Source organism: Ischnura elegans, chromosome 1 (genome assembly GCF_921293095.1).
Source record: "Ischnura elegans chromosome 1, ioIscEleg1.1, whole genome shotgun sequence".
Lineage (NCBI taxonomy): Eukaryota > Metazoa > Arthropoda > Insecta > Odonata > Coenagrionidae > Ischnura > Ischnura elegans.
Window position 1 is genome coordinate 10,953,551 of NC_060246.1, and position 14,901 is coordinate 10,968,451.

General features: G+C 38.1%; 1 protein-coding gene and 2 long non-coding RNA genes across 4 annotated transcripts in view; all 3 read right to left on the reverse strand.

Annotated features, from left to right (window-relative positions):
- The window catches only part of LOC124155565 (solute carrier family 12 member 7), a 329,089-nt gene that overhangs the window by 244,931 nt on the left and 69,257 nt on the right, over window positions 1–14,901 (reverse strand). The window lies entirely within an intron of this gene.
- Window positions 5,018–6,276, reverse strand: LOC124155591. The gene is made up of 2 exons (XR_006864205.1): window positions 5,970–6,276; window positions 5,018–5,471 (listed from the first exon to the last, which is right to left on the reverse strand). It is a non-coding gene; the product is annotated as an uncharacterized LOC124155591 (long non-coding RNA).
- Window positions 6,564–8,024, reverse strand: LOC124155597. The gene is made up of 2 exons (XR_006864208.1): window positions 7,785–8,024; window positions 6,564–6,947 (listed from the first exon to the last, which is right to left on the reverse strand). It is a non-coding gene; the product is annotated as an uncharacterized LOC124155597 (long non-coding RNA).

Here is a 14,901-nt window from a genome sequence, read left to right on the forward strand (position 1 = left end):
ACACTTAAATATGCAGTTATTAAAATTTATCCATATTATCTGAACCTCATGTGTCTTCAGTATTCATTCAGGATCAGAATGGTAACATATTTTCCATGCTTTCTGCCACCCAAAAACAATATATCTGCTCATAAACTGCCATAAGTAATCAGTTTCGTAATGAAGACTTATTCAAATTAGATTTATTTTGGGATTCCGAATATAACCTACCAAAGTTAAACTTTGCTGACTCAGTCAATGTTGCTAACGTGTAATGAGCACATTCGCACCATATATATCACACCAATAACACTTCCATTACAAATTGCCCTTAACTATCACTATTACGAAAATAATTACTGGCGATATATTTACGTATTTAATTAATTATTTTTCTTTTTATCTTGACCTCGTTTAATTCATGGTAAAATAGTTGTCGGAGTATAGGTCAAATGCACTATATAGAATACAATAATATTGAAATATACTATATAGAATAGAATATCAATAAATATGTACAAAGCTAAGCCCTGATGATAGTTTAAAATACACTGAAACGTTGGCTAAAACTTTTTTGCATCGCATACATTTGACCTATACTCCGAGAACTATTTTACGTATTTATTTGTTACGAGTATTCTTTCGGTGAATTTTAATGGAGCGTGGGAGCCTAGTGGGTGAACCTGTGGACACAGGCTAATGGTAGCGATCCTTCGGACATTTACCCCAGGAAATAAAATCATCGAAGTGAGATGCGGCCCGTGGAAAGGAACTGCCGCACCCATCCACCCTCCATGTGTGCAATGAGGGGCCAGTGTCATCGTCTAGGGTACGCCCCACCCATCAGGATGATACCATGAGATGCTGACAACCTGATGATAACATGAGATGCTGAAACCCGGGTCGTGCTATTTAAAATAAAGTGTCGAATGGAACAAAGTAATTTTATTTTACTCTATGATGAAGCAGTTCCACAAAGTAACGCCGGAGACCGTGTGTCATACTTTATAAATTGATAATAGAACGACCAAAATAATAAATTTACATAATCAGCAAGTAAATAAAGCATAAACAAAAAATACAACTCAAAAATCCTAAATTATGCGTACATATAGAGTGAATAGATAATGAAACATTGCAAAGGATACAAAAATCAGCTTCTCTTTCCATTTCAGCGTGTTGGAATTTATTAAATTGAAATAATTTTAAAGCTTGCTATGGATTGAGATGTCTTAAAATCATGAAGTAGTGAATTCCGTCTGCAGGAAATAGAAACTACGAACGGCCTATGATGCATAGCTGTGCAAATAAGTACGATGAAGATGAATACAAACAAATAAATGCGGGATAATATTGTGTAGAAACATAACAGGAGATAAAAGCCAGAGAACACATCTTTATGAGAATGAAAAAAAGTTCAAATTGCCAATCGAAGAAAATGAAGAGATTGGGGAATGAGTAGGAGTGTCAGAGGCTAAGGGGATGGGGAGCGGAAGGATTATGATATATAAAGGATAAGTTATGCGCACTTGATAATTTAATGATAGGAATGATGCATCCCATAAAAAGCTGTTACACTAGCAAATCACTTTCTGGATTTAAATAAAACTTCAATCAATTAAAACCAAAGGAAAATATAGCAAGATGCGATAAAATTGTCATCGGCTACAGAGAGAAACTGAGATATTGAAATACGATAATTCGATATATCTTTGCAGCGTTTGAAGTAACCACTCACGGTTTCATTTTCAGCCTTCAAAGGAATAACAGCAGGATCTAATGCGGGAAAATATTTCCGGTATGGAAGAAGAGTACTTTTTTTTTATATTTTAAAGTCACGAAGAAAGGGCATATGCCAGATTTTTCACTTGCCTCAGTCGCTACTTGACTGTTTTTTTTTACTGCATCAGGTTAAATGCAGCGCAAAAAACACATTAATTACGAAATCTTCGCGAGCATCGTCCAAATCCAACGCCGAATTAATGGTAAGCGCCGTTGCATGAGCGGGGGGTGGGGGGGGTGGGGAATTTGCGAGGCCCATTTGACTTCATTAGAGACCAGCGTCGATAATAATAGTCCAGGGCGACACATATTCGCGCGCCTGCGATACTGATACGCAAAAATATTAATAAAAGATGGAGAGAGAGAGACTCTGGATATTTGGCACCCTCGTAAATTATTTAGCGCGTTCGTTCGCCTTCGCGAATATAAAAAAAATGAAAAACGAAACCCGGTCGATCACGGCCACGTCATCACCCCACCCTCCTCCACCTCTTCGTCTCCCCGTGCAACTTCGCCCTGCCGCTTGCACGGAATATTGAGCGAGAGAGAAGAAGACCCCCCCCCCCCTCTCTCTCTCTCTCTCCTGCCCCCCCCCCCCCCCCACACACAACCCTCGCAGTTCGCATTCCGGATGGATGTGGTTCCCACACCACAGCCCCCCCACCCCCCCCCCCCCCCCCGAAAATGATCCGGGCCGTATTTTAAGACGTTCCTAGAGGAACGACTCTTCCTGTGTGACGCGTTACTAGGGGGAAATCAACCTCCAAGCGTTTTTTAAACGTACCTCCTTCTTAGTAGAATCAACTCCATCTACAAGCTTACCGAATTTCTCCCTACTATTTTGAGCATGGATCAGACCACCCTTCTAAATTGTAGGAACTGTTTCAAGGCCTAATATGGCGGAATGCGTTGTTAACCTCCGGATTTTGTCATTTTTTTCCGGACACATTTTGCAGTATGCGATCAAAATTCCTTAAAAATTACGCTTTTTTAACGTGATGATATTTATTTGTTTCATAATATATGCCTGTTATGAGGAAACGTATAAAAAGAACGAAAAAAGCGTTAAGTCTGTAAGTAAACAACCGTTGTTATGAAATGGATGCTGAATTTTCAAGGTATGTGTTGAAAGAGTCGTATATTTATGTTGGACGAATACACATAAGGGATAGGTAGAATATCATTGAGTACTACTATTCAGAAAGGAGTTTCTCCAGAGGTATCGCTTCACAATATGTACCGTAACAGACGTTATTTTACCCTCTGAATGGAGTGAACATTTAAGCAATCGTGTTCTGACGATTCCGTATATGTTAAAACTGCTAATTGCCTTTTGGTTTTATGCCTCCGGGTCATTCCAGGTATGTGGTATTTTTACGCAAGATTTATATTATCGCTTTGATTATGTAACACAGTATTAAATCTCGTTTGTGGCGATCTACCCGGAGTTGCTCAGGGGACGGTGTTGAGAATAATTAAGGTATGATTTCTCCTTAGTTTGGAAATTGTATGAATGAAAATTTTCCATTTGGAGGGGAAGTGTTATAAGGTATTGAGTTCAAAATATTTGGTAACCGTTACAGAGCATCAGTAATGACCTGGTGGCATTGATACCTCGTTACAAATGTAAACATAAGTTGCCAATTTCAGAGGAAAATACTGCTAGATGTAAGACATCTTTTTATGACAAAGGTTGATTTCCTAGAGTATACGTATTGGGTGGTATCGACTGCACCTATGTTCCGACTGTGAGTTCGGGGGGAGAGTTAGGCTAATTGTACGGAAACCGGAATAGATCATATGGTTTTCATTAAACGTAAAGGTATGTAAATGTTTATTTACCAAGTTTATCACAACGTATCTTATGTTGAAATTGGCAGCTTCATCTCAAGGCATATTATGGTTTGAAAATATCAAGCTGAGGCAAACCGTGGTTGCTGAGTAATTCTACTTCTTAATAAATGGGATTCTGCTTATCCCTTTAGTGTATTTTTCTAACTGATACATAAAGCTCTTCCGAAACACACCTCCATACTGTACTGTTCCATTGTAATGGGTCTTGTTTAGTCTTGAATAAAATTATATTATTCCAATGAAAATCCATATAGGTAGTTCCTGCATTTTCCTTTCCTGCCCAAGACTCCCACTTCCTTTGCATGTCCCTTACAATGTATAAATACAGTTAACAACATGAAGATAGGTAGAGTTATCTCTTGTCACGGGTACTCCATTCTCCTAATTTAATACCCTATCTCATTATGTTAGGCCCTTTCAAAGTACCCATTTCATATTTGTAGGGACATACATACAATTGTATGCATAAATAATCATTAATAATGCATGGGTGATAATAATAATTATGCCAAAAAATTGGATTTTAGCAATGTAATTTCAAGAAATAAATAAAATTAAACATTTCTATTTTAAAATTATAAATATTTGAACTAACCGTAGCAGAATCACTTTTAATTAAAAAATGGAGTGGTAATCAGCCAGATAATGAAACATGACTGTCTGATGGAAGGGCTGATAGAAGGAAGGAATTACAGAGTAAGGTAATGGAAGGCCTACCCCTGTTATTCATATTCTGAATTGGCTATTAATATCTTACAACATGGAGCAAGTAATCAAGAATGTAAATAAGGAATTCTATGTCAGCAATGGAACACTAGTACATAGGAGAATCAAGTCCGCAGGCATACTCAATCAACCTTCATATTCAGTGACGATTGATATATGCGACTGATACTACTTAAAATATAAAATGGAATTTTTAAAAACTTTGATCCTTTAAAGGCAGTAATGCCTTGAGTAAGCAGTGAAATGACTAATTAGTGGAATTGTTCAAGCATACTACTTGATCAGTACTAAATTATTTTCACTCATGGGTGGTATGAATAAACGTCTTTTACAATTTTACATGAAAGCAACTATAAAATTGATAAAGCAGCAATGATTGACCTGGAGGCAGTAATAACTTACACGTTAACATAAATATTACTCACTTAATTTGCTAAACGAAAGTTTTTCCAACCATTAGTTCGTGTTACCGTCACCAACATGTTAAAATTATCCAAAAAATTGCTTCATTTTGAACCTCATACTGCACGTTTGATGTTGACCACTCACTGTATGAAAAGAATGCATACTACATTACATCTTGCCTTTACCTATGTCACCATTTTACCTGAAAAGATTGGAAGAAAGATATACATATATAGGGATTGGGAAATGCAGCTAAATAACATTATACAGGTTCAATTGAATTTAGCTTTATTAAATGAAAATTAAACACATTTACAAAAACAAGAGAAATTTACTAAGGAAGAACAAAGTTGTTGGCTGGCACTGAAATTAAAATCACAAAACACATTTCCGATAGCAAGAAGACGATGCAAAATCTAATGCAAAAAAGGCAAAATTGCTAGTTGGATGTGCAGAATTAGATGAGGAAGAGATGGGATATGGCTTATGAAAGGCAGGAGTAATGAAGGCGGGGAAAAGCCATGCAGGTGCAGAAGTTATCATTCCAGTTACAGAGAGGGCACCATCACCACAGGAAATGGTTCAGGTTAAGGCATAGAAGCAGGCAGCAGAGTTATGGCATCTTTCATGACATCGAGGTATCCAGCAGCCCAGGAGAGAGAAGCAGGAGCAGGAGCTGACCAATGTCAAGGAAGAGGAGGAATTCATAGAGGAGTATCTGAAAGCTTGCAAAGAAGTGGCATATAAGCATATGATACATATAAACTCCATACAATAATACAGGCATAATTAGGTATCTCAAAGCATGCATTATACCTTAATATCCATATGCAAACACAATGATCATTCACATGCTTTTAATATCTTCATTTGTAATAATTCATTTCAGAGAGCATTGCATGGATTCAATTTTATCACACTGGGTTTCAAAATTGAAAGCCTCCATAAACTGAGCCTAAGGCTAGTACCAGTATTTTAAGTTTGAATTCCCATCACTAATTTGCCTATTCTGCAGAGGCTCAAACTGAAACGTGCATCAAACTTCTAACTACATTTATTTTGTTTTCATTATCCCTAAAATTAGGTAATTGCAATGAATATATTTTCCCTGAATAACCTTTGGCAGATAATCATTTGCTAATGACTTTAAAAACATCAAGATAATGGAGAATTTTAAAATGAAAGCACAAGCAACACCAAGCAAAATATATCATAACAAATACCACACGCTTCAACTTCGCCTCCTCTGTTTGAAGCTGTATGCCTTGGATACACTTCTTAAATTCCTCCTCCATATGGATGATGTTTCCAGCAGCCTTGGCATTGGCAAGTTCCTGCTCCTTAATAGCACAAGCAATCTCCGCTTCCCTCTTCCGGATCCGCTGGATGGCATCCTACTTTTCATTGTAAGATGCCATGAGTCCCAGCCTAGCCTCCATCTCCTTCTCAATGGCCGCTTCCCTGATTAATTATGCCCTTTTTGTACTGCAAGAAGTCCCTGCAGATTACATCCTCGGAGTGTATGCTTCCTCTCGATGGTGGTCATTTAACTCCGAGGAAAAATAAGAAAGTATAACGTTGATTAATGAAAATCATGTGTCATAATTCCTGGAAATAGCATCAAGTAACTCAGCTTAACTTCAACCATGATGATTATATTGGATATGCAATGACATTTTATAAAGGTCACAGAAAAATAACCACACGTACAATACACAAAGGCTAGTATGATGCAGGTCAATTTCTCTTTAACGAAGTTGTATTCCTTTAAGCACAATCATGGTACTGAACACATTTTATATTTTTTGACTGACAGATGCAACATGATAATATTTTACTTGATAATAATCTCAGTGCAACACTAAGGAATTCCCTTTAATAATGATAGGAACATACCCGTTTTTTTAATCAACTTGCCTGATATCTCAGAAATGTTGAGAGGAAGCAAACAATCCAAGGTCCCATCCCTACCCACCGGGGAAACGCTAGGGACCGCCAACGCATCAGAGTCCCCAGCATTCGCCGGAGAGTAGGAGACGGGCGGCGAGGCTATTTCCATCTCTGGTGGCAAATCTTCCTTACTGGTGGGTGTCATTGGTCCGCCACCACTCTTCATCATCTCCTGCCTTTCATTCTTCCAGCTCTTCCCGTTTCCTCATCTTGATATTATCGCAACTCTTCCTCAATTGCTTGGTGGTACGCTGTGAGATAGAAAAATTATCCGTTACATTGAGATTTACGACAAAATATATCACTGGACTTGTAACCAAACCAAAAATAAATATCCATCACTACAGCCACAATTGATAATGCTACACGTACACTACGTATATTCACGAATTTATTTACTTTGCCACTAAATAACAATTACAGCAACTCCGCCACCATTGCGGAGTCGTTTTAATTGTTACCCCTACCCCGCCGCTACAAGCCGAAACCAAAAGCTTCACAATAATAATTCCATTAACATTCCATTAACTTGGAATTATTGTTGTGAAGCTTTTGATTTCGGCGCAGGAAAATAAGATTTACTTGTATCGCATGGCGCGAATCACGTCTAATCTTGTATTGGAAATGAAGGGAAATACGTTTCGTGGAAAATCTCTGGCCGCGACATAATCACGAAATTTTTTTGCAATCTACCACCAAAGTGCACTTTATGAGGATTTCAGCAAAGAATTTTTTAAAAAGTTATAGCTTTTCACCGGTTTTTAAACCCCAAAACCAATGAACTAGCTACGAACCTAGAATGAGCTACGTCGATGTTACCAACAGACTTACACGAGTTATGTTAGATTTTTGTTGAAAATGAGCAAGTTGTCTCGCGAACTGCCGAGCATGGATAGTCGCAATCGCAGAATGGCTCTTCATGAAAATGTCTCCGAATTTATAGATAGTTTTAAAATTATGACTTTGATAAATAGTTAGCGATCAGTCAGCAACAATTTTTCATAATTAATTGCTCATTGAAACAAAAATCTTTTCAACTATCAGACAATGCATTTATCGACATCATACTTCCAAACAAACATACTTACCTTCCGAACAAATTCGTTCGAATTAAATTCGTCCTGCACATTCAACTAGGCTCTCGCCTTCCATAATGCATCCGTCTTCTTGCTTTCCAACACCTCCAGACGCTAGTTATGACGCCAATCAACAACTTCGTCTCTTCCCTTGTAAGCCTGTCCATCTTGTTGTCCTCCAGTTTTATTAATAAAAGCGATCTTCTTTTTGTTGATGCGTTCTTGCCGCAATGAACTGTGGGCAGCAAACGTCACACAAAGCATGACGTAGATATGAGAATTTCAGCGATCAACTCAACACCCACTACTTCGAAGAGGAAGAGTTTGGTGTTGCTGTAGGAACGTTCTTGACTGCGAATAGTAGGTGGAGATACAACTCTTTCTCATCCCACTCCGGCGATAAGAGTATTGTTTAAAAATACGGCCCATAATGTCACACTCTTATCACACACACACTTGTTGTTAGGGCGAGGGTCGAATGGGCGCCCTTTCGCACGACCCGATTGCCAGCAGAATGAAATTTGCACAGATAAATTAAACATCGCCTCTCTCAATTCGAAGCGCGTGCTCTTCACCCTCTTAGTGTCAGCCTATTTTCCCGGATATGCTGAAGAATGCAAGGGCTTAGTGTTTTGCGAATTCGTAGGTTTGCGCTTAAAAATTTACATAACGACTGACATGCATTTTCAGAAACCATTTTTAAAAATTAATTTGCTCCCAAAACTTACGTGTATGTTAAAACAAGACAGATACTAAAAATGGTTACCAAAGCTACATGAAACACAATAAATAAAAGGCGTGAGTGTTAAAAATCCCGGGCGATAGATCGGCCCTTGGCACTCTCCGCACATACCCCCCGGGCAGATGGATCGGCTCCCTGGCACTATAAGGGTTGAAAGCTCACCATCATTCCTGCTCATTTCCATGCATTACACATTGCGCTGTTTTTGGGTGAATAGTTATAGAATCCGCTCACGGTAATAGCGGATAAAATCCGGGGAATGCATGTGTTTCTAACGAGTCTGAATGTTAGAACAGAAAAGTTTAAGTAGCGCATAGTTAAGTCCCTTCAATGTGAGCATATTTTACGTAATTAGGTAAGCCCGCATTCCATATCGCAATTCAGTGAAAAAATATTGGAAAAAATATCGCTGTAAGCGTGATAAATCCTTTCACTCAATTTACAAAACCAAGAAAATAAGGATTAAAAATAATATTTTTTTATGCGTCGGATGTGGTTTTGAATGAATCTATTGTGACACGGTGAAGTCGAAAAGCTCGAGTTAGAAACTCGTGAAGTTGGCTCAGGCAGAAGACATCAACGAGGAAGTTTGAGGTAGATAACGATTTCCAAAAAGATGAACTATTTCATCATTTTCGAAGATATTGCAAACCGCAAGTCCCAGCATACATATAATGAGAAAAATAGTTATCGCCATCACAATATGGACCCACGACTTACTTAGCCTCGCCCCATGTCCTATTTTGAGTCACGCTCCGATTTTTTTTACAACTGGCATACTTGCAATCTTTTCATTAAGAATAAAAACCTAATATTTGTGGAGGTAATTAAAGTTAATGTCTTTATTCAAAACGAGAGGGCCACATCCACAGCAAAGGGAAGTGGTATTTTGAATTATTAAGAGATTAATTTCGATAGTCGGTAGACAGTAGACACTAACTTAGCGATTTGACCGAGATATATAGGTTAGGGTAGAGCTTACACCATACTGTGTCAAGAAGAGTGAAAGTCACGCATTGGGGGTCCTGGGGGCGAGAATTCCTTTCGCTGGTCCACCTCAATCAGCGAGGATTTTAGTTCGGGGTGCCCAAAGACCCGGTCCCCTTTCGATCAACCCTCTGCCCTAATTTCAATAGCAGGTTGATTGATTTCAATTAAGAAGAGTTTCATTAGTAAGATAAAGAGACAAAGTCATTCCGAGGAAATCTTTGATATTTAACATAATGAAAGTACTTTCCTACTTCCATTCTTCATTATTTTAACAGACCCAGGTTTCGGCCCATAATGCAATACTCAAGGTTACAAATTGCGTTGAAAATGGAGTTATGTGCCAAAATCTGGTTCTAAGTTGTAAGGATTAGTACAAGGTTAAAAAATGGCAAGGTGAAAAAATGAAACCTTGAAAATGGCATTATGTGACGAATCCATGGTGGGTTGAAATAAATTAGTTTGGAAATAGAAAATTATTTTCATTATGATAAATTTCATTACTACGCTTTCTTTTATCCCATTCAATCTGGCCTAATATTCCGTTTCTTGATGTGAATTCCATTTTAATAGCTTTAATTCCGAAACACACGGTGATCTACGAGCTGCATGCCTCATTTTTGGCATGGTTTCATGCCGTGTGCACATTTACCATCGCATGGCTACCGCATGGACATATAGGAACATGTTTGCTGCACGACGGTGATATGCGGTTCAATTGCTAGTCAGACTGAATTTCGTAGACTGATTCCCCAAAAAAATAGAGGAGAAGTAATAGACCACCTTTTCTTAAAACTCAACAAAAAATAGAGTCAAACATGTACAAACCTTCGCCAGGTATTAGGATTATTTGATCGATGAACAAAAGATAATAGTGATATTTATTTGCCTATCGTCGGCTATAAGGGTAGAGAGTGCCCCTCTCTACCCTTATACCTACCGAGACCTTTTCAGAAATATTTCTCTAAATGCCGGGATGATGCCACTTGTAGTCAATCAGTTTCATACACGCGGCCAAATGTAGCGCAGGGATGCGTTCAGTGGAAGACATCGAACGACAGAACGTGAGTTTTTTTTTATTTTTCATTTTTACGCAACTTTTATCTAATAGCGTAATTTTTATTTGTGCTTTGGAAGTTTATTTAACTACTACTATGTATGTCTATAATTCCTTAAATGCATTCTTCGCCTCGAAAATTCTTGCAGTTAGCAGGTTCGCAGCTCACTATGTGGTTGTGTTGTGGCGTGTATAGGCGTAGCAAGTGCTGTTGGGGCGAGAGTCTGGGGGCATTTGTCCGCATGTGGACTCTTGCCCCCGCGGGCGCTGACTCCTGCCCCACTATATTGTATTGATTTTTCTATGACTTCATAGTTTCTGCCATAAATATCACATGCGCTTTGTTTTTAGTTGTATTGAAAGAAAATGCGGAAAATGTGAGATAAAAACCGATTGGAAAGCATTGGGATAACAAATTTTGGAGATTGTCTCAGCGTAAACGTCTCAAGACGGTGTGTGCATCAGAATATATTGCATGCAATGACCGGGAATTCAAAAAAATATTAGCTATTTCCAGAATTTTAGATGCGTTTTATTCGTAGATATGCATCATACTGCCTGTTGTTGTCCAATCTACCCGTGAACAGGCATAAGTGTACATGCTCCCAGTCCTTATTTTTCCGAGAAAGCGTTTAGAAATAAGCTTGTAGTTGGAGCACCTCCAGGAACTCTTTTGCTAATGACTGATTTGGCATTTATAATGACTGGCTGACACATTTTAAGGGAAATCCAAAACTCTCTAGTGATGATCTAGTGTTGTCATGGAAGGCGGAGAAGATTTTTTACCCTCAAATATTCCTCCCTTAACTCATTACCAAATTCATGTCCGTACAAACCTTCTACCTCTGAGTACTTTACTCTGATTATTACTTACTACTTACAACCATACTTTTCCTCGCATACATCGGGAGGCACACTTCTATCTTGAGAATATTGGACCATATCCAAAAGCATGGCAAGCGTAAAAGCGGCGTTAAAACTCAAAGTGGTCTGAAATTCTTACGAGTTCCCCCAACACCCAGAAAATAAGCGTGAAGATATCTAAAAAGAAAGTAAAGGTTTATAATACTAAGCGGCGGTTTCTGAACGGCAAACAAAGCGGGCATTCACTTTACAGGAAAACTGATTATGACTATTGAGGTTGAGGAAAATTATTCTCAGATCCACCAATTGTGAAGTGGATAATGTGTTATGAAAGCAAAAAATGGAGTAAAGAACCTTGCACCACATATTCTGAAAAGAGAAAGTTCACATGTGAAAACTGTGATTAGAACTCTTGCCCCATAATGGGAGCCCCACGTGAGGGGCAAGTTTCCCATTTGTTTTCCTCTTACATTTTGATGAATAACGCCAGTTCTTATTTTTTTCTGTACCAATGGAAGATAAATATTGCAGTACATGAAACAGTGAACAAATTGTGAAAAATAAAAATTATTGCTTGAAACTGAATGCATAATATTTATAATTGTTTGTAATATGCGTAATCTTCCACCTCATTCCCCTAATTAACAAGTGAAACCATGCGGTTTCTCTACACCTGTCCCAAATCAAATCGTATTAAATCGCGGTAACTGATCTTTCCGACAAGTCGCTTGCCATTCTCAGGAATATTATTTTTCTTCCGATGACTTTTTAAGCCAGGAAAGCGAAAAGACATCAATTTTCCCGAAACGAAATAAAAACAACGACATTACAATAATGATTAAAGCTGCATCCAATTTTTCCATCATATATTTTCGTATAATTCTAATCACTAATTTTAAGAAATTTCAAGTATAGAATTGAATAAATTAACATGCTTAACACTCGAAACTCGTAAAAAACACGAGGAGAGACTTCAATTGTCCTCGTCCGAAATGAGTTCTACGCTCCGTATCAGATTTCAGCTCGATATGGATGTAAAATATCCAATCCAGGATGACATAAATCGACTGCCAGACTCCCAATCGAGTGAGGTTGGATTCGGACACGCACCAAGGCCAGCTGAGTGGTGCTCGCACCGATTAAAAAAGAAATTTCCCCCCACGAATGTTGAGTTTCCCACACATTGACTTCGCATCAATCATTACTGTAGCGACTGCTTTCCTGTATATCTCGATGGAGTCACCCCGAAAAAAACACGGTTCGCTGACATAAAGAAATCAAATATCTGGAACGCTTTCAACCTTATCAAAAAAACAAGGTCTAACATTCCGGAGAGCTCAATTATAAGAAGGGAAATGGTGGCTTGAGTCAGGCCCAGCCGTGCCCCGACCTATGTGCTCTCTCTCTCTCTCTCTCTGGCCTTGGCGTGCTGCCCAATCTGACCCGTGTATCGGGTGGACTCAAATTTAAAGCTATTCGAGACCATGGAGGTATCTCGTTAGCCATACACCACCTACAGCACGTGGTTAATGCAAGGGGCCCACCAAAATTGTTTTCCATCGGGAGAAGAATAAATATGAAGCATGTTATGATAAATGGATACGAAAGTTCAATAATTTCTTTTTCCATTGACGGTAAAACAGCTACTTTTCAACAAAAATGTGAAGGAAGTTAGCTAGATGCGTGACCAAGACATTATACAAATTAATAATTCGTATAATGTCTAAGGCAATGGTTAACCATTATACTGATGAAGTATTTAATCGAGACGTACCAAATGAAGTATTCGGCAGCCTCGAATTAATCATTATAATAATTTCGTTTATTTTCGTAGGCACTGGGGCCCATGAGAAAATAAATGTACAGCTTTCTACATTTCCAGCATTGGTAGATAAATAAAAAAAAGAAGTAAATGAATAGATTACAGACAAATGCAACCAGTTCAGATCGTCAAGAGCATGAAAAAAATCAGCAACACAATATTTCCAACAAAAAAAAATGAATAATCGCACTTAGATATAACAGACTAATTACAAGAATTTAAGGTGATAATTCGTTATGACAGTTATGTCAAACAAACAATTTTTTAAAGAAACCATAACATTAGAATAACACTATGATTTAGCATTCTAAAAATTTAGTTGACCATTTATTCACATGTGTATCAATAAAAATAACAACAACAATAATTATAAGGTTTAGGCTAAACATGAATATAAACAGAATAAATTCAACTTGAGGTTATAAGGAGGCATTTTTCAGAAACCCAAATGTGCTATGTTTAAATCTATTGATATTTGTAATGCTTCTTATTTGGGCTGGGAGAGAGTTCCATATTTGTGAGGCGGTTACTATGAACGATTTGTTCATATGAGGCGTGTGATGTTTTGGAATATGGAGGCCAATGATTACGGGTAGATATATTATGTGCTTCAGATTTTCTTACGAATTTTTCGTACGGGTATGGCGGCTAATTGAGGATGAGAATAGAATTTTGTTAACATTGACGATTTAATAAACAATGTAACTTACGGATAACAAAAAACGCTGTAGATCACCATGGTGGTCGTATCAACAAACATTCCTGACTGAAATTGCTGACTCCACTTTTATTCACTCACGCACTCTCTACAATTGAGAGACAGCATTAGAGCGTGCCAAAAAAGTAACAGCCAAATATGTAGATGGGGGGGAGGTTCCTTTACGGTGCTCCAGCGATAATAAAGAATCTTCTTGATACCGTGGTCGACCGTAGCCACCGAGAGACAAGGCCTACGCAAGCGAGCAGAGAAGGTCGGTGACGTCAGGACGAGTGGGGTTACGTATGTTGTTAGGGAGTTGTTGATGGAAGGATAGTGGCATTGTCGAAGTGGTAAACAGAAGTCGCTTCAATGAGTGAGACGTGAAAATAAAACTATAATTTGAAGAAAATAAAGAGGTTTTTAGCAGTGGTTCGTTCTACGGTAGCAGTGGATGTTACTGAAGTTCTACTAAAGTGTAAAAAGTTGTGCAATTAGTCTAACTACCGCAGTGTTTCTGACTGCCGAGGAAATTACAAGACGGGGCCCAAGATGTCTGTTTTCAATTTCCCGAGCGATCCAGAAGTTTGAGAAAAATCCATTCGTGCCATTATGAATGAAGAACTTGAGCCAACAAAGAACAATAGGTACGTATCGTATAATTATAGAGGTATTGATGGAAGTGTGTTCAAAATAATTTTTGGTTTTGCTAAAGACTTATTATTTCGATGAAATTGCCGAGTTTAAATTTGAAGGGCACGAATCGATGGATACTTTTAAAGTCTCCTGAGTGATTAAACATTTATTTAACGTTCCTGCCTTAGTTATTGGAAGTCTTTTGGTAATGATTGCAGTGGTGGAAAAGTTATTCATTGTTAAATAGGTAATTCGGCATGTTTAATTTAGTCATGAATCCCATTCGGTGGATCGAAGTATATCATTTAATTCAGATTGATATTG